At 52.8% G+C, this 20,514-nt stretch overlaps 1 protein-coding gene across 2 annotated transcripts in view; it reads left to right on the forward strand.

The window, feature by feature from the left end:
• Positions 1-3,352: 3,352 nt before the first annotated feature.
• Positions 3,353-20,514, forward strand: part of PSD4 (pleckstrin and Sec7 domain containing 4) — a 32,056-nt gene continuing 14,894 nt past the window's right edge. Inside the window, exon 1 of one of the 2 annotated variants that reach the window (XM_045828230.1) lies at positions 3,353-3,519. The gene's annotated coding sequence lies outside the window, so the exon portion shown is untranslated. Of the gene's footprint in view, positions 3,520-15,326; positions 15,445-20,514 lie in introns of those variants that run through there. The other variant, XM_045828231.1, reaches the window with a different exon arrangement.

The raw sequence follows: 20,514 nt of genomic DNA on the forward strand, positions 1-20,514 counted from the left end.
GTTTATCGCTCATTTGTGTCTCTCATTTGGATAAATACCTATTCAGATCCTTCACCTATTTTTTCAGTTAGGTTATCTGTTTTTTTTGTGATTGAGCTGTAACATTTCTTTATACATCTAGATATAAGTTGCAGGTTCTTTTTTTAACCACACAGGTTTCTAGGTGTTCCAGAACCACTCATGGAAAAACTTTCTTTTCCCCATTGAATTATCTTGACACCTTCATCAAAAGACACCAGATGACTGTAGATGTGTAGATCTGCATTGGGACTCTAATTCCGTTACATTGGCCTGTTTATCTATATTTATGCCATTTTGGATTGAAATATTTCCTAATTTTCCTTGTGATTTCTTCTTTGACTTGTGGGTTCTTTCAAAGTGTATTACTTAGTTTCCAAATATTTGGGCATTTCTAGATAAAATACTCTTGTTGATTTTTAATTTGATTTTATGGTGTCAAAAATATACAATCTGTGTGATTTCAACCCACGAACACTTACTTACAGGTCCTTTTCGGTCAGTTCGCACAGCTGGTCTGGCTTAGTGTTCCGTGTGTACTTGAAAAGAAATGTAGTCTGCTACTGCTGATGTGGTTTTACAATGTAGTTTCTGGTTAAGATGAATGACAATGTTTAAATCTCCTACATCGTTCTTACTCATTTTGTGTGTACTTGTCATTAATTACTGAGAGAATGGTGTTAAAATATTCAGCTAAGCTTGTGGATTTTATATCTCTCCCTTTGGTTCTGTCAAATTCTGCGTGATGTATTTGGAAGTTCTGCTGTTAAATTCATACATATTTAGGATTATTGAGTCTTCTTGAATTACTGATCCTTTTTATTTTTTAAAATGAAGCTTTTTATTTTGGGGACCACTCATTGTATTGAAGTCTACTTTGTTCAAAATCAATATGGCCACACCAAGCTTTCTCAGGCTTAGTGTTTTACATAGTATATTTTTTCCATCCTTTTAAACCTGTGTTTTTATATTTAAAGTGTGTCTCTTCTAAACATATGGCTGGGTGTTCTTTTCTTAACAATTTTGATAAGCTCTGCCTTTTAATTGGAATGTTTAATATAATTACTGATAATTTTTCAATTTTGCTATTTGTTTTAAATGTCCTCTCTGATTTTTGTTTATTTTTTCCTCACTTTCCTGGACTTTTTTCCCCAGTAATTATTGTTGTGTCCCACACCATACACTGCTCTGACCCTCACAACACGGTCCTTGCGTGTTTTTTTCCCTCCTGTGCTTGGTGCTTTCCTGTGCACACACCTGGCTTTCACGTGTGTTCAAACCCCAGGTGGTGTTGTTTTCTAATGGTCAGTTGACTTTTAAATCATTTAACACAAGGAAGAAAATGGTCTTTCACATTCACTCCTGTGTTTATCTCTTTCATTCCTCTTTGTTCCTTTCTGAAGACTCTAATTCTCATCTTGTTTCATTCCCTTCACCACAAAGCATATCTTCACTTTCTTAAAGTCTGGGTGTGTTGGGGTTTTGTTTATTTGAAAATGTCATTATTTGGCTTTCTATTTAAAATATGTTTATAGCTGGATACAGAAGTATGAATTGACAGCTTTTTTTTTCTGTTGGCACTTTAAATAGATGTTCCATTGTCTTCTGGCTGATGTCGTGTCTGATAAGAAGTTAGCCATCATCCCTGTCACTGGGTCCCTGTGTGCAGTGTGCATTTTCCCCCGTTTTCTCTTCATCTGTGTGAAGTCAGGAACTGTGAAAGAGCCTGAGATTTGATTTTTCTCTGCTAGCAAGCCAGCAAGTTGGCATGCCATGGTTTTTATTGTTACTGGCAGAAGATGAGACAGCTAATGACTCACAGTAATAGCAGAGTTATCTCCTCGCATCGGTTCCTGACTGTGGCCCCACAGGGTAACAGGACTGGGGCCAGAGGCTGCCTGCACAGGCAGTAGGCCATGTGACAGCAGAGGAACCCCAGTATTGGGAGGCCCTGGTCTCACATAAGGAAAGCTGAGAAACTAATCCACCTCCTGTCTGGCAGGAAAAGGTTGAGGTACGTCTTCATTCCAGGGTAATAAAGACAGATATTTTCCTCCCGGGAGCGGATTTATCCATACTCCACTTGGCTGTTTAATTTTAAAATAATGGTATTCATATCTTGGCTAACATGTCCTATCTCTTTGCCCATTATATTCACCTTTTGCTATAGGTTCTTTAACATCTTTGTCATAATTTCCATTTTTAATTTTTATTCTCTGATTCTGACATCTTGTCTACAGTTCTGATACTGTGATATAAGAAATGTAGATTTGGTTCCTGATGCAGAGCTCCTAAACAAAAACACTTATAATTTCCTGAGTGACAGAGTGATGGGAGCATCTTTTGTTTAGTCAGTTTTTGTTGTAGAGCAGATGCAATGAATGATACACTGTAGATACTTTGGGTCCTGTTATTTTCCTCTGAAGAGTGTCAAATATGTTCCAGCAGGAAGTGAAATTACTGGAACCTCACCTTGGCTTTGTAGAGGCCAAGTTTTAGATTTTGGATCGATTTCTTTTGGTTTTGTCTCTAGTTCTAAAGTATGTCTTTTAATCCTGGGACATAGTCTTTATTCTTTTAATGTGGCAATTCTGGGTTTTCAGTGGACAATCCAAAGTGTTTACCAAGCCCCTCTAAAATGGCAGGACTTGAACCCCAAATTCCCTAGCAGCAGGCAACTTACTGCTCAAATGTGTGCTCAGCTGCTGTTTTCCTTTGGGTTGTTCAGATTCTCACCCCACATGTGTTCACTCAGGTGGTAGCCAAGGATCTGAGGTCAGTGTGGGAGGGCCTCTTCCCATTGTGGCTCCCTCCCTCCTAGGGTTTTCCCTCAGGGAGCCTGCTCCCCATCCTTTACATCAAACTACTGCTCACCTCTGTGCCAGGATGCAATCTTTTGGAATATTTGGCTCATCCTACCCCACAGTGCTCAGTCAGTTCCTGACACACATACACTAAGTGCACAATGAATGCTTGTAGCGTGAACAGATGAATTATGAATAGGATTGCTGACCTAGCACCAGGGACCCATCTAACAAAGACAAAGTAACAGTGCCTTGTGGTGAATAAACACGGCTTCCGGGTCCCGTCTGTCCGACTGCGCGGCCTTGGGTGGGGGTGCGCACGGTGGGGCGCGGGGGATGCAGAAGACGCCAGGGAGCGCACAGAGCGAGAGCGAGGGCCGAGCCAGCCAGGACTAGTCCTGCCCCACACCGCAGCCGTCAAACCAGTCCGACTGCTACGCACAGGGCTGCCCTCCCCGCCCCACGCCCCGCCCCGTCTCACGCCCAGCCCTCCCCTCGCTTTCCCTCACCGCCCCCACCGCTGAGCAGGGGAACCAGTTTATCCCGCGAGTGCACGGCGGAGCTGGACAGCCCAACCCACGCAGCTGCCGCTGGCAGCCCTCGCTGCCCCGGTACCTGGGCACCTAGGCGCCCGGGCACCTGGCCATGGGGCGCCCAGGCAGGCGAGAGGCCGGAGCAGGAACCTGACGGGAGATGGGTAAGGGCCAGGGGGAGGCCAGGCTGGCGGTCCTGCTGCCCCCTACGGGGACTGTGTGCGCTGCGCATAGCGCCAGGCGGGGAGCATCTGCTGCGGGGCAGGGCGGGGGCGCTGAGGGAGGGCATGGGGGCCAGAGCCAGGAAGAGTTGGAAGAGGCTGCAGGGGTGTCGAGAGTGAGTGGGGTCTTTCAGCGTCTAACTTGGTCGGGTGACAGGGATGGGGACAGCAAGGGGATACTCTGCTGTGCCCCATTGGGAAAGTCGGCGGGACCTGGGTGCGGTGCCTCCACTGGCTCCTCCAGCTGGGCCGGTGGAGCTGGGCTGAGCAGGAGCAAGCGTTCGGGCCACCCAGTGATCCAAAGTCAGATAAAACTGGGTGACCCTGAGGGCTTTCCTTCATGTCCCATCACCCCTGTTGCCTCCGTTGTCCTGTCTGGTGTCTCTGTGGCCCCTGGGGGGCGTGGCCAGGCAGCCCATCCCTCCGAGGGCCCCTGCCTGGTAGGGGCCTGTGGCTACAGGCAGCCAGCCCCCCAGGAAAGCTCTGGACAGAGAAGAACCTAGCTTTCCTTAACCCTTCTCAGTGTGTCTGGCCAGAGGCATTGGAGAGATTCCTGGAAAAGTAAACAGTATCTGCTCAGCTGACAAACTCACATGCCCTTCAGGGTTCCTTTCTGGCCCTAGAACTGAGTCTGGCTTGACCTTTCAGGAGGGCCATGGGGCAGCAATTTGAGTTCCCTGCAGTTTTTCCAGACTGCAAGATGGATTCTGCTGCTCTGGTCAGTGAACTCACCTAGGCCCCTGTGCCCGTGACCTGCATGTTTAGGTCAGGAGGCCAGCATCAAAGTGAAGGCCTGAGCTGCCCTTGAACCTCATTAGCCTGGCCCTTCTCTGGGCCCAGAGCTGATTGAATATAATTAGCAACTAATTGGGTGTCTGTTAGCCTCTCTACATAAGAAACAGCAAGATCAAGTGTAAACAGTGGATAGTGTAGATGCGCTCTTCCAGACATGGCATTTCTTCTGGGCATGGGGTACGGAGAAGAGTTGTTCCTTCATCCAACAAATATCAACGGCAAATATGCAGGTGACCCATTCTTTCAGAGTGATAAGTGCTATAAAAACAAAATGAAACGGGGTGGTGGTGGGCACAACAGTGGCGCAAGTGGGAACTAGGCCCTGCACTGGAAAGGGCAGCCGGCAGGCCTGCTGAATGAGGGGGTAGCACAGCGCTGTTTCAGGCTGGAAGTGCTGGGCACAAGTGTGGGATATTATTGTGAGTAGGATTTAGGGGCTTCCTGTAAAGCAGGAGTGTCCAACCTGTGCCCCATGGGCCGCATGCATTCCAGGATAGCTGTGAATGCGGCCCCACACAAAACCGTAAATTTACTTAAAACCGTATGGTATTTTTTTGTGATTACATGTTGCAGTGTATTTAATGCGTGGCCCAAGACAATTCTTCCAGTGTGGCCCAGAGACTCCAAAAGGTTGGATAGCCCTGCTGTAAAGGATCAGTGAGCAGGGGAGGGTGGATGAGTGGTGAGCTGTCCCTCTCTGAGTCCTGAGAGTGCATTTCCTGCTGGGAAGCTTCGTCTAAGGAAGAGACGTAAGCTTCCCCAGAAAACATGCTCTGTGTCTCCTCACTCGTTTGTTCATTCGTGCAGGCATTACTGAAGGCCCCTACGTTCCAGGCACTACTCCAGGTGTTAAGGACACAGCAGTGAACTGGACAGTCCTTGCCCTCACAGAGCTTATTTTCTGGTTGGGGAGAAATGACAAATAAGAGCAGCAATTTTAATGTCAATTCAGATGAATGCTATGAAGAAAGGCAGAGCAGCTTAAGGGTGACGGGGGCTGCTGCGTTTAGCAGAGACGTCAGGACAGGCAGTGTGGAGGGGATGGGATTTGAATGGAGACCTGAATGTACACAAGACACAGTCATGGGACTCTCTGGGGGAAGAACATTCCAGGCAGAGGGACTAGCACATGCAGAGGCCCCTGAGGTGTGAAGGAGGTGTGAGCCTGATGGGCATGCTGACCATGCTGCAGGAACTGGACAGAGGCCAGGAGGCCTCTCAGAGCCTTTCCTTAGAGGGCAGGGTATGGGGCAGGGTCAGCCTGGTGGCCAGAGGCACCCCAGAAAGCAGATGTTGTTCCCAGGCAAACTCAGGGTCAGGCTCGGCTGTTTAACCCAAGCGGGGGACAGCAGATCTCCAGCGAGGGAGTGTGTCTGGGCAGGAGACGAGTCACTTGCTTCTCCCACACGCAGCCTTTACCCAAACATCATGGTCCACATGGAGGGAGCTGAACTGGGAGCAGACTGGGTTTTTCAAATCAGTAAAGACTCTGAATGCTGGAAATGGGGGGAAGAACTGTTGCCTTCTAGGAAAATTCCAATAACCTTTCATTGTTAAAGTAATTAGGTGATCTCATTAGTTGGCTTAAAAGCAGAACAGGAGAGTCTATGCTAATGGATGTGTACTGAGCACGCAGTGTGTCCCAGGCTCTCCTTCGGTCGCCCTCACAGCGAGTCTGTGCAGCGCACTCTGTCACTGCCCCGTTTCACAGAGGGGAAAACTGAGCCGGCCAGTGTGACAGCCGCCCGCCCATCTGTACCCAGCTGGCGAGTGTGCAGGTCGGGGTTGCAGTCAGGCGGTGCAGTTTCCTACTCGAGTGCTCTGAGAGAGGTGTGGCCGACCACATGGCTGTCGCAGGTGAGGTGTCGGTCGTCCCAGCCAGGGGGCTGGAGGGGGCTGGTGGGGTCTGTGAGCCCCCTCTGCTTCTGTTCCTCTTCACAAGGTAATATTTGCATGGGTAAATTTTCTCAAAAAATGTTTTTAAAGTTAATACTTTATTTTTATAAATGTTAATTCAGACAGCCCTGCAGGGATGCAGTGAAACAGCTCCTTCTCTGCTGCCCTCAGATGCCCAGTTCTCCTCAGCTTCGTGAGGCTGCGCCTAGAGAGACAGTTCTACTTGTAAACACGCGTGCATCTGTGTGTGCCTCCCCTTTCTCTCTTTCCCTCTTTCTCTTTTTTTATACAAATTATAATAATGCTCAGATCTATACTTCTTAAACTTACACATGAATATACTTCCCATTCTGAGTCAGGACATACAGACGGCCTCTGTCCTTGTTGAGTGAATGTGCAATATCTCACAGAGTGAGCAGGTAAATGTGGGAGGTCTCACGTTGACCTGCTGTTTCTCTCTGGCTTTCTGGGTTGTTTTCTCTGTGACTGTCTGTCTGTTTCTTTGTTTGTAGTGACAGACAGGAATGCATGAAGCATGCGGGTACCTACATATTTGCTCACTTCTGCGTTTGTTTTAGAAGAAATTCATAGCACATGGACTCACTGATTTAAAAAGCATGTGTATTTTAGATATCAGACAATGCTGCCAGCTTGCGAGACTCAGTTCTGAGACTGTTTCCTTGTGGCTCCATCAATTGGTGTGTTATCAACTTCCTGTTCTTGCCAACTTGACAGAAAAAATGGCATCACATTGTGGTTTAATAGGTGTTTTTTGTGAGTTGTGTTCTGAGTCTCACATATGTTTTAAGCTGTTTGTCTTTCTCTTTCTGTGAACTGTTCATGTCCTTGGCCTATGGTTTAAATTGGGTTGTTCCTTATTTTTTGTTATTAAATTATAGTTGTCCCTCATCTCCAGTCCCGCTGACTGCCCCCCACCACCTTCCCCTACACTTGAGAGCAGCGGCCACTGTGACATGTTTATGATACGTTTATCCACAGATCTGGATGTATTTTAGAGAAATATACAATGTTGATTTGTAGATACATGTATTTTAAACTACGTATATTGCATTGTGCTACAAATTATGATCTTTTTACTTTGTTTAGATATTTTATTTTATTTAGGTTTAGACAGAGGGAAAGGGAGGGAGAGTAACATCAAAATGTGGTTGCCTCTCATGCGCCCCCAACTGAGGACCTGGCCTGCAACCCAGGCATGTGCCCTGACTGGGAATTGAACCAGTGACCCTTTGGTTTGCTGACTGGCTCTCAATCCACTGAGCCACACCAGCCAGGACAATCTTTTTTCCTTTTTAAACTTGATACTGTTTTGAGAAATGTCTCTGGCTGCTGTGTGAAAGCTGCACAGTGTTCCATGGTTAGAATTTATTACGTTATCATCATAACAGTTGATTCTTATTGACTTGATCTTGGAAGGTTGTTTGGAGAAATGGCGTTTTGGGTGTGTGCCTTGGAGGGTGAACAAGAGTTGACAGATGAAAAGGAGGATGGGGAAGAGGACAGAGCTAAGCAAGAGGCAGCATAAGGACATGCTGACATGTGAAAGTACTGAGAACCTCCAAGCAAGCCCCATAGGCTGCTGGGGTCCCATGTGGGGCGGTGGCCTGAGGAGAGGCTCAGGGTCAAATGCCAGGACTGGGCTTTCCCTAAAGGTACAGGGTGAGGCAGGGGACTGGGGTTCAGTTGGCAAAGGTTTAAAAGGGCAGGAGTGATGTCTAGAAGGAGAACTGGAGTGGACTGTGGATGGGGGTGTGAGGGGCAGGAGGCACGAGTGGTCTAGGCTGGCATCAAGGCTGCTGACATGGGAAACTGAGCGGATGTGGTGCCACACACAGGACACAGGACCGGACGCAGGAGGGGCAGGCTGGGCCAGGGATGGGGAGCGCACTCATGGACACATGGCCATGCTGTTGCCAAATCCCAAGTCCTGCTCACCCTGCCAGGAGGATGGCGAAGAGACCCCTGTCGCAGTTAGAGCCCTCCAGGCTGGGGAGGGTTTGGTGAACAGTTCCGTGAGCAGGTAGGAGGTGAAGGCGTGTGAGTGAGGAGGAGGCTGCCCAGGGAGAGAGTGTGGAAAGGCAGGAAAGGCTCTGCAGGATAGAGCCCTGGGCAGGTATGCAGGGTTAAGTGGGTGGACAGGCCCAACCAGCTGGGGAGGCTGGCTGCACTTTCGAACTCTGTCCTTTCCTGGCCAGACAGCCAGGAAAACATCCTGGGCAGAGGTCGGGGACAGTTATAAGCAAGGACATCCAAGAAGGGGTCCCTGCCTTCCTGCCGCCTCTCACTGGGGCCTTGGAGGATGCACAGCAGAGCCGAGACAGGCCAGAGGGAAAAGGGCTCCAGAAGCACAGGCAGCTTCGAGGGGCTTTCTTCTTTGTGATTCGCTCCCAGGCCGCTGTGCTAGGCCTCTCCGAGCCCCGCCTCCCCTCTCCCACCCCCGCTTGCTATCATCCCGCTGACTCCTGGTGACGGTTCATAGGGTCTGGAGTACGATGGTTCCTGGTGGCACAGAGAGGGCACTGGGCCCAGGGCTTTGCTGCTACAGGCAGGGGAATCGTGGGCACCCCCTAGGGGAATAGCAACCCTTCAGGCGACCCAGGAGGTGCCCTGCTCTGAGCTCTGTCTCCCTCTGCATCGCTGTGGCAGCCAGCAGACCTGTTCTCTGTTTTATGCGGCGCCGGAGCCTGGCTTCCCTGCTAAGTGGGAGCCTGGCGTCCTGTTCCACACTTAATGGCAGATTACAGCTAATGAGCATTACTATTAGGAAAACTCAGTTTTTCCTCCAAAGGAACAAGTGCTTGTCACAGTTTTTGACATAGTTTTCTACCTGTGCTATTATATTTCATGTTTTCCCTTGAATATACATAACTTGAAAAAACAATATAAAGTAGGTATGATATAATTACTTTAGCGGAGTCCTAGTGTAACACCTTATGAAGTCATATGTTTGCTGTATCAATTATTTTTCATGAAATTCACATAAATCCTTGATTGTTTAAAAATTCTCATTGTGTCCCACACACGCATGTAGGCAAACCCAGCCTGAGGTCGTGGAGGCGGTCGTCTCTACTATGCAGGGGAGGGCAAGTCTTTGCCTTTGCGCTCTTCAATTTAGTGACGGGGGCCTAACAAAAGACAGCTTATCAGTGGAGAGGGGTTTACTGGCATGCACACGGGACCAGTCAAAGACATAGCTGGCTTGGTATGCTGTGAAAGTTAAAGGCTCATATCCCTAGTAGAGCAATGGAGGGGAGAGAAAAAGCTTCTATGGCAAGACAAATCGGTTCTGGTAGGGCACTGTGTTTTTAGAGCAAATGGAGATGAGAAAATCTGTGGTAATGCTTGAGTTCACAGGTCTGAGTGGTGTTTCAGCCTTCGGGGCCATCACTGCCCCAGAGAAGGGATTCAGTGGCTTCGGTGAGTTCTCCTCGGGGGCAGAGCTGCTCAAAGAAGGGGTTCATGGTGGCCTGTTTCTGAGAAGTCGCTGTTTTTATCCCTTGAAGGAAGCTCTGAGAAGGTTGGGGTTTTTTGCATCTGTCAAATCTCAAATGTCTTTACCCTAAAATAATATTCAGACCAACCATGGAGTTCCAAGTGGGTCCCCACACCAGCGTGAAAGAGGCCACACTGACAGCCATTTGAGAGGTGGTCACAGTGAGGTCTTGCAGCAGTAGCTGCCATGCACGCCGGGTCACACCCGGTCACACCCACGGGGGCCCCCGCCTGCCCAGGCCCGGGACAGAGGCAGCAGAGAGCCTCTGGCCTGTAGAGTGAATGGAAACATTCAATCATTACTTAATTCAACAAATTTAATTTTCTAATGCCTTTGTTATTTTTGCTGATGATTAACACGATACATACTTATTTTAAAAAGCTAGACGCATACCGAAGAGCATCAAGAACTTAACCATGTGCACTGTTACCACACACACAGACAGCCGCCATCAACCTACGTTTCGGGGTTCTATTGTCTAAATACACAAACACGTTTTCAACAATTGAGATTGTACTGAATATATAAATAGTTTTTAAGTTTTTTAAATTAATTTTCGAGTGAGAGAGGAAGGAAGAGAGAAAACACTGGCTTGTTGTCCCACTTACCTATGCACGTTGGTTGATTTCTTGCATGTGTCATGGCCCGGGGGTCGAACACACAGCCTTGGCATAGCGGGACAACGCTCTAACCAACTGAGCTATCCAGCCATGGCAAACAGTTTTCTTACTTAATGATATACTCTGAGCATCTTTCTACTTCATAAAATACTCTGCAGCGATGAGGTAGTCGCAGGCTGCGGAGACGCACCACGTGGTCCTATGGTTTGCCACCGCCTGCTCATCCAGCCCCTGATGGTGATATTGACAGGTCAGTGTTCTTGCTGTGTTGGTACCTGCATGCACATCTGTTTCAGCAGATGTTTTGCAAGTGTCTTCTGGGTGCCAGGGGGGCTTGGGGACAGAGGTGAACGACTGTAGAGTCCTAGTCACGGCTGCATGAGGACAGACCCATGACAAGGGGCTGCAGGCAAGGTGCTGACCTGGGGCACACTGAGTCGGGAGGGAGCTGAGAAGGGAGAGAGGCCGGGATGGGGACCTGTGGCCCGAGTGTCCTCAGCAGAGAAGGGTTAAATTTAGAAGGCTATTGTGCCCACTAGGGATTGGGCAACTGGGCCCAAGAAATAGAAGTGTGTCATTCACTTCCATAGTCACTTTCTGCCTGCTCCAGAAAACCCAGGACCACACTAGTACCGACCAGGTACTGGGAGGCTGGTGACGGTGTTCCCGCTGGGATGATGCCCTTTCTTGCCCTGCCCCTGGGACATGCTTCCCTCCCTTTCTAAGACCATAGGCATTAGGGGCACCTTTGACCAAGGCCATGGGCTCAGTCACTGGACACCTCACTTGGCTCTACCTCCAGCTCTGCTCCATCCCCAGGGAGTCCACAGTCAAGCAGAACAATGAGACTACAGCCTCTGACCTGGCAGAGGAATGTTGGGAGGCAAGTATCCTCCTATCTGACCTCCCCAAGGCTGGAGAGCTGGAAGGGAGGGGCCTTTCCTGGAGGAAACAGCATGTGGCTGCCCTGCTCTAAGGTCTCCAGTATATTCAGGGACACAGAAGCCCACTGAGGTGCTCCTGCCCTGGAGCTGGTGCCCCTGGAAGGACCATAGTAAGCTCCATCCACTCTGATGTTTTGAGTTTTGTGTTGGGAGAGATGAGTTCAGGCTGTGCTGTCAGTAGCTCGTGCAGGAAAGAGGCCCGCTTCTTCATCCCCACAGGCTGCAGAGTCAACGGATGTAGCAGAACACACGAGTGCACATGCTGTGGTTCGGCAGTGCCAGGTTCAAGTCCAGCCTCAGTAACTGCTCTGGCCCTCAGTCTCCTCACCCGTTCTGTAAATGGTGATAATGACACCCACACCCACCCAGACTCACGGGATTGGAGGTGCCGCCTGTAAAGGGCGTGGTGCACAGCAGTCAGCACGTGGGCTGCCCCAGTAAAGGCAGCTGTAAGCCACATGCCCATGCCCGTCCTTTGCTGCCTCTTGGAAGGCAGACCTTGTGCTGAAATCCCCAGAACTGTTCTTCTAGGGGTGGGCTCCGCTCTCCTGTGCTTTCAGTTCTGAGATGCCACCTCCCCACCTGTGCTGGGCGGCTTCCTCTGTGGGCAAACAGGAAGTTGCTCATCTTGGGGGAGGCAGGAAGGGCTGCCCGGCAGGGCTGCCTGCCCACAGCTGTGGTCAGGTCCAGAGACTTCGCGTCCTCTGGGCCCTGGGGAGGGGGACAGTGGCCGAGTAGGGAGCCTCAGGAATGAGGGGGAGAATGCAGGGGATCAAAGGTCAATGCTGGCAGGGGCTCTGGGGCACAAACCAGCTTCCCCTCTGTGCCCTCACCATCTGTCCTCGCCAGCACCCTGGGATCGTCCAGCCAGGGCTCTGCTCCTTGCAGACTTGGGAAGGAGATGAACGTTCTAGGAAGAGGAACAGAACTGGTGGTTGCAGGAGTCTGGGAATCTCTTCTTAAAGTTTTATGTATGCAGGAACCACCCCCCAGCCAGGCCCCATAAGCCCCAAACACACACCCCCTCACATCCCAGACCCAGCACTCGGAGGAGAGGGAGAGGCAGGTTCCCCTTCCCAAGGGCTTGTCTGGGAGTGGTCAGGGAGGAGGCGATGAGAGCCTGTTCTCACTCACCACGTGCTTGTGGAACGCCGTGAGCCAGGCACCACTCAACCTGGGCATGGACAGCGAGCCAGTCAGCCTGGCCTTTGAGGTGTTCTCAGTAAAGGGAAGGAGGCGGATCCCTGGGCCTCTCCTGCCCAGCCCCATTGCAGCTGCGGGGACCTGAGGACCCCTGGGCTAGTGGAGAGGCTGGAGCAGAGGGGGCAAGATACTGACCCCATCCTCACTTCATGGCCACCTGGCTCCTGCTCCCCCTGCCCCCTACCCTTCACCCTGCTTGTCTGTAATCTCCCTGTGGCCGCATTTCGTGGTCACTTTTACTGTGTATGTCTCTAACTTTGCAGTAGTGTATGCTAGAGCCAACCACTTCCTTTTCTAAAGTTATCTCCTCTCTTGTCCTCTGTGACAACCCGTTAGAGTTTCTTTCACCTCTTTGACAGTGAAGCCCTCTCCTGCCCGCTCTCCACCACCTCCAGCACGGACCCCCTTTCTGCTGGTCACACACATGCCTGTTTCTCCAGCCCAGCCCCTCCCGTCCACTCCATGTGTGTTTTTCAGTTGTCTGCTTGAGTATCTCACAGATTTCACAAACCTAATACTTAAAAAGTCATTGATTTTCTCCCCTAAGCCTCAGCTCCCTGGTTCTGTCTCATTCCAGCAGGTGCCATTACCTCTCACTGAGTTGCTCCAGCCAGAAGTCTAGAAGTTACCTGACTCCCCTGTCCTCTCCACCTCTCATCTGCTTAAGTGGCAGATACCAGTCATCCAGTAGACACCCCAAGTCCTCCGTGTCCCCTCCTCTCCATATTCTTGCCCTTAAAGCTACCATCCCACCTGCCCTGGCCAGCCTCAGAGCCCCTCCCAGTGTGCCTGCTCTCACTGAGCCTCTGACTGTCTCCTCCATCCAGCCGCTGGAGATCTCAGCCACTGTGCAGAAACACTCTCTGCCCTGTCACTTCCCTGCCGACCTCGTGCCCTGACACTCTAGCCCCATCCCGGCCAGGCCCCCAGCCCCCCAGGCCAGGAGCTCTGACCAAATTGGCTTGCTTCTGTCCCCTTAACTTAGGGAGACCCTCGGGGCCTCAGGTGAGGAAGCAGCTGTGCAATTCCCTTGGCCCCATGCTCTTTGCCTGGGCTGCTCCCGGGTGTTTCTGACCTCCCTGCTGTCTCATTTCTCCCTACTCCTTCCCTCCCCAGCATGCCGCAGTTTACGGTCAGGCACTGATGTATCCACCTGCTTACTTACTTTGTCTCTGCCACAGAACTGGAAGCACGCTGAGAGCAGGGTTTGTGTTTTCTTCCTGGTAATTCAGCAGCGTTTCACATAGGTGGCCATGTGGAGGAGGTGCAGGCTAAGCCGATGGCCATATTCCAGAGGCTGGCGAGGCTGCAAGCCAGAAGGGAGGGCCTGCATTCTGGTTTAGGTCACTGGGTTTCTGGTGCATACCAAGCAAAGCCCAGATACAGAAGGAGGGGCAGCTGGGGGATGGGGACGCCAATGAACCAGGTTTGTTCCACTGAGTTTTAGGTGCCCCTAGCAGTTTCCATCCCAAAAAGAACAGTGGAGGCTCCATCTGACGTGGGGTGTATGTCTAGGTCATAACCACAGATGCCGAACTATCACAGTGTTCTCCCACCTCCCACCTTAACCATGAATTAGGATCCTCAGCCTCCTGGGAATGCGGCTGCTGCAAGAGAGCTGACCGCCAGCCTTCGGCCCCTGCCACAGTCTGCTTTTCTTCCTGTTTCCCTCCTTGCACGAAGATCTAGGTCCTATCTGCCCCCATCCCAGGGCTGGGGCTGCATGGAGCATCGAAGCAATGCCCCCACGGCAGGAAGAGGCCATGCAGGCCTGGGGGGCAGAAAAGTCCAGGCTTCTGGTGCCTGGAGCATGGTGGAGAAAGGTCGGGTAGGCATGTCCCCCTGGACGCTCACCCTGGGGGATTCAGCTGGTGGAGGGCTGCAGCTCCGCTCTGCCCTCTGGACAGTGGGCTGTGCGGCCGGGCCTGAAGGCAATACGAGCGGAGGAGTCTCCTGAGCAGTTAGACTTAAGAGGACTGGAGCTGGGCTGGTGCAGGCACCTCGGGATCCTCAGCAGACTGGTTGGCGGTCATTGGAGCTGGAGAGGCAGGCTGTGTGGATAAACAAGGAGGGTACAATGGCCTGCCCTCCCCACGACCTGCCTGTCTCACACTTGTGGATACCTGTGGCCTGTGTTCCACAGGAAAACATCTGGAACTCAGTGTGGGGGATGGACACTATGTGGCTCCTGTGGTCAGAGACGGAGCTCCAACCCCAGCTGTGTGACTTCCCAGCTGCACAGCCCTGGTGGTGGCTTTGTCACGCTGAGCCTGCCTCCCATATAATGAATGGGTACAGTCATGCTTCTTAAATAGGTGCAAGAAGTGACTGAGGCACTACTGGGGAGCACTGTAACTACTGGACAGTTGTACCAGGTGACAGAGATTGAAATGTCTACTATTAAAAACAAAAAATCACAGTTGCCCGTAGGGCCTCCTCTGCCCCACCATGTGCCCTGCAGGGAACTGCGAGCTGCGCAAAGATGAGAACCTGGTGACAGAACCACAGGCAGGAAGGGGAGGGGCCTGTTCACAGTCCAGGGCCTGCACCTTCCCCTTTCTCTCTCCCAGGCCCTGGGGGGAGAAGGGCGTGATTCTCTCTGGACCTTTGCTGGGGTAAGGGGGTGGGGGGGGGGGGGGGGTAAGGGCCCATGAAGCACTGGGCCTGGGAGTGGAGGCTCCTGTCTTGTGGGCAGGAAGTGTGAGGTGCACAGCAGCTGGGGAGCCCTGGGGAGGCCAGGGGAGTGGAGCGGGAGGGGTGAGAGTGTCTGGGGGTGTGGGGAGCGGAAGTCGGAAGCTCCAGCCACTACATTCACCACTCACGGGGCGGACACACTGTGCAGCAGGAACTGCTCCCTGGGGCCTGGCTCACTGGTCCTTTCCTGGGGCCTTTGAAGGTGAGCGAGGTGGGCCTACTTGGGGTGGGCCTGGGCCGGAGCTGGGAGAGTAAGGCATGGAGAGTCCTGTGTGCCCTGGGGCAGTGGCTCGGGCGGATGGGCAGAAAGGAAGGCGCTGCGAGCCCTGCCGTGCACCTGCTGGGTTGAGCCTGGCCTGAGTTGTACCCAACCTGCCTCCTTCCCTCTCTTCATCCCCCTCCTCTCTCACCCCTCCCACCTCATGTGGTCCTTTCTCTGCTTTTTGCTGCAGCCCCACCAGGGCCCTTGGGGTCTGCAATAGTGAATGTGGGGGGCCGAGCAAGTTTCTGGGGTGCATGGTGATTGCTGTGGCTGGGTGCTCAATGGGCACTCTTGGGGGCTAGGGTTCAAGTAAGCCTTGACCCTCGACCTTTGAGGGAAAGAGGCCAGACAGACTGGGGTTAGGGCAGATGGGGTGGGGGGCAGGGGGAGCTTTGGGTGTCGTCACTGCGGGAGCTCAGATTCGACTCTTAGGGGCTCCCAGAGAGGCTGGTGAGAGGCAGGGACCTGACTGACTTGCCAGTTTGCCAGGTCAGCTCTGTTTGTCCCTGTTGACCTGATGGGCAGCAGAAGCCGTGTCACTCTTGGTGTCCCTGTGAGGTGCTCCGAGGCCTTCCTGCTGCAGCTGTGCCCTGAAGGTGAAGCCAGCCTCCCAGAGGAACACCTCTCACACTGCCCCAGTTCTTGAGCCTGAGGTGCTGCGGTTGGAGTTTCCTCTGCCAACAGGCTGGGGTGGGCGACCTGTCATCAGCCAGTATTATCCCCTCAGGGCTGGGGGCCTTTGCAGGGGGTGTTTGAAGGATGGGTCTCAAATGGGCTTGTCTCCCCAGCCTCCTGGGACATCTACAAATAAGGAACCAGCTCAGGGCTCAGAGCCTGGCTGCTGAGCTGTTTATGGAGTGGGGGTGGGGGGGTGCGTCCAAGAAGGGGTGCGGAAACCAGCCAGGCCTGAGCACCCCCCCCCCCCGTGCCCCTTGCCCCTCCCAGGCAGCAGCTGCTCTGAGACCTGTCTGTGCTCTGCCTCATCCTCTCTGCCCTTTTCATTCTTCCTCCTGCCCCAGTCCTAGCCCACCCACCACTGGGCCCTCAGCACCCCTGAAGCCTCCCCCTCCCTCGACACATTTGCATGAGTGCTCCGTGTGTGGGCAGGAAGTGGGGCGGCCCTACGCTTGTCTTGTCTCACGGTGCTCAGTCTCCAGGTTGAGGCGGGGCCTCAGTCCTACAGCTCCAGAGGACTCCCCGCTTGCCTCCTGAGGGACAGCACTTCGGGCCCGCTCCTGCCCGGGCTGCACAGGGACAGCACTGGTCACTTCCTCCATCCCTGGACGGGCCAGCAGCCTTTACTTTTTCCATAGGAAGGAAAAAAATTCCAGAGCAAAAAGAAGGCGCATTTGCTGAGTGGCAGCTTAAAGGGAAAGACACACACACACACACAGTCCTGAAGGAGATTCGGGGCTGGCTCTGGAGGCCGCTGAGTGAGCGTGCCCACCGAGCCGCCTGTGCTCAGGGAGGCTGTTGTTGCTTCTCTGAGTGGACTTTCAAAGTAGCAGAGTTAAACCGGCAGGACGTGGTACTTCTGAGCGCTGACCAAGGCCCAGGCCCAGCATGGCACTCAGACCCATTCTCGCTTTATAACAGACCAGTGAAGTAGCTTACTTCACCTTATTTCCGTATTTTACAGATAAGGAACCAGGTGGAGTTTCTGACCGAGTCAATGGCTGATCAGTTGTAGTTAGGATTTGAGTGCAGTCTGTGAGCCTCGGACGTGAGGCTTGCAGAATGCCCAGGCTGTCGCCTCTCCCTCAGGGCGGGCTGTGCTCAGCCCCCCGCAGGCAGAGTGCAGTCTGTGTGACCACGCTGGGGGGTGGGGGGGAGAGCAAACCCACTCCCCAAAACCATGGTCCCAGAGCCAACTGGGTTCCCTCCCTTCCCAACATCAAAATGAAACTACCTTGAAGCCCAGCGTGGCGTGGAGCCAGCAGTGAGTGGCAGGCACTGCGTCCTCTCAGTCCCCCAGCTCAGTTTGTGTGTCCTTCACCCTGGCAGCTGGGCACAGGCGTAGCCCCTGCAGAGTTCTCCTGGAGAGACCCCTCAAGATGGGAATTCGGTGAAATGGATTCAGCCATCTGTGCTCAGAGGGGTGTGGGGGGGGGCTGGGGCCACAGCAGACTGTGATCTCCACTTTCCACCTCTGTGCCCTCCCCTCACTATCTCCAAAGCTTAAGCATTTTCTTGTATTCCAAACAACCATTCCACTTCTCCCAGAACTTATCCTCAAACTTGAGAAGGAAAGGATGAGGCAGGGAGAGGTTGGTGGGGTACGGGGGAGGGAGATAGAGATAGATAGAGAGATAGATAGGTAGATAGATAGACAGACAAACAGATAGGTAACAGGTAATAGATAGGTAGGTGGATGATAGATGTTTCTTAAACCCTCAGTTGCAGTGTCCCTTCCACGGGTAGAGGGCACAGACAAGAGCACTGTGGGTTCTCCGGTCTCCTCTCTGTCCAGCTGCTCCTGGGAGCCAGGAGCATATGTGAGCGTGTTGCCCGCTGGCCCAGCAGGAGCGCCCAGGGGCAGGGCCCCCCCAAACCCTGAGCACTGGGCTTCCAGGGAGGATGTAGTTGGCTCGTGGGCAGCCTGGCCCTCAGGTCATAAGGTCACATGATGCCAACTCGTCTGCCAGTGCGGGCTCACCAGGCTTCCAGTAAGTTAGTCAAGGATCTGTCCCTCTGCCTGATTCTCACAAACGCCTCTGGAGTGCCGCCTGAGTCCAGCAGGCCTCGCTCTGGACAGCGGGAACAGGTGAATGAGTGCCCTGGGAGCTGGTTGGTGGCAGGAAGACATTGATGTTAAGAGGGCCCCACCCTGCTTCCCTGCTGAGTCACCACATGTTTCTCAAACTTGGAGCCTCAGCTTCTCCACTAGTGGGAAGAGAAGATGGTACAGCTTGTCCTGCCCATGGAGTGGCTGGCGGGAGCGCGCAGTGGAGCTCGGGCAGTGGTGGGCGTGTCCGGGGCCCTACGCACTCCTGCGCCGTGCCCGTGGGGCAGGGCTGCCGGCTGAGACACAGGATGCCCACTTGTGTTTGCGTTTCAGATAAATGATGAACAGCTTTTAAGTACAAGTATGTCCCCAGTATTGGGAATGGGGGGGGTGGGCATCCTATATATTTATTTGCAGAACGTGCCAGCCTGGCTCTGGCCTCCACTGGAACAGCCATCTGGAGCCAGGACCCCACCACCGAGCTCTGTAAGCCCATGTCTCACAGGTGGTCCTGAGCTTCTTAGTCAACACCAATCGTTACTTTTCCAATATGAACTGACACACAACAAAATACCCCACCCTGAACTGTGTGGGTGGGAGTGAGCACAGCATCAGCAGTCGCTGAAGTCGTTCAGCCACCGGCCTGTCTCTAGTGAGACGCCCGGAGCAAGAACCTGCCTCCGTGGTGGCCCGTGTGTGTTCTGGGAAGGGGGAAACGAGGCTCGGTGAGTGCTCTGGGAGGGCTGGAGTGTAGCAGGCTGAATTTCACTGGTTCAGAGGCATGACCCCATCGACCTGCGTGCTTGTCCCCCACCAACTGCTGTCAGTCTGTCAGTCTGTCTCTGTTTGTCCTCTCATGGCCTTGGACTCCCATCCTCAGACTCCCTGCCCTCTTCCAAGTGCTGCAGACCTTGGGCCCCTGCACTGACCCTTCTCTTTATTCTTGGGACCTTTGTGCTTGGAATCCCTTGAGGAACACCTGGTTTCTTCTGGGGTTGCAAATCCAGCATCTAGCGTAGAATTACCATTGACCTATGTGGCTGCTTTATGTACATATACACATTTATTTGTAAGTACCTGTTCACAAAGATGAACGTATGAAAAGTCACAGGACACCCTTTTGCTCACCCTGCCCACATCTCTGTTCCGTTACTGGCTTTTGAACTTCTCCTGTCAAGCGAATTCACTAGTAACAGCAGAGGTGTGACGTCACTCAGGCAAGCCGGTGCCCACAGGAACTCCTAAAGCTGCATGCACTCAGATGCAGGGGTGGTGTGTGGAGGAACGAAGGCGACCTGGACAAGGGTCCCAGAGGGGGCAGCTCACACAAATAGGTCTCAGAAGGGAGGGAGGGGCTCGGGGGTCTGGGAAAGGTGCTGGGAGTGCCCATGTTCAGGTCCCTGTAAACCAGGTGCTTTTCTCTCTTCCCTTCCCCTCTGCCCGCCCCCTCCCCAGATTAGATGTGTCTTCTTAGAGTGAGGGTGTTCCACCTCCTGCTCCGTCTCAGTCACTCCCCGCCAGGTGGGCCCGGGCAGGGAGTCCAGGGGGGCTGCCCAAGTACATACTGTGGGTCCTGAGGCTCACTCCTCCTGCCCTCTTGGAGATGGGATCACAGCAGGTCTCTCAGCGGGAGAGGGTGAGAGCAGAAAACAGACCACTGCTTGTGGGGCAGGGGAGCCAGGGCCTAAGGAGCACCCCGTGGACTGCCCAGCCAGTAGCTTGGGAGAGGTGTGTGAGGTGGAGAGAAAGGCCTGAAATGACCACTGAAGGTTGGGTGAAGAGATTGGGAGACCCCCAGGAGACAAGGGAAAGGCAAAGACAGTTCCAGTGAGTTTGAATCAGAGCATCAAATACACAACTGAGAATGAAAAATGGGAGGTCCCAGTTGTTGGGGGTCAGGGGTGACTGAGGACCCAGCAATAAGTGGGCCCTGAGCTGGATGAGGGCCTTGCCTGGGGCTAAAACTTCAGAGCCCTGAGGCCGTCACTCTGCAATGACCTGTTCTTGCTAAAAATGAGGGGGGTGGGGTTGGGACTGAGGGAGAGATGGAAACCCAGAAATGAACTCTGTTTCTGAGGGTGGTTGGATTTTGAGGGAGGACATTTTCAAGAGGAATAAAAAGCTGCAATTCCTGGTGGTCCTGTTTCATCTCCCGCAGGCACCCTCCTGCAAGAGGCACACAGCCCAGGCTGCGCTGCCCGGGGCCTTCGGCAGCAGGGCCCGTCTGACTTTGGTTTCCCGCTCTGGGCTCCCATTTACGGGGTGTGTAAGGTGGGACGTCGGGT

This window comes from Phyllostomus hastatus, unplaced genomic scaffold (assembly GCF_019186645.2).
Source record: "Phyllostomus hastatus isolate PE091 unplaced genomic scaffold, TTU_PhHast_1.1 phas_scaffold_78, whole genome shotgun sequence".
In the NCBI taxonomy this organism is placed as follows: Eukaryota; Metazoa; Chordata; class Mammalia; order Chiroptera; family Phyllostomidae; genus Phyllostomus; species Phyllostomus hastatus.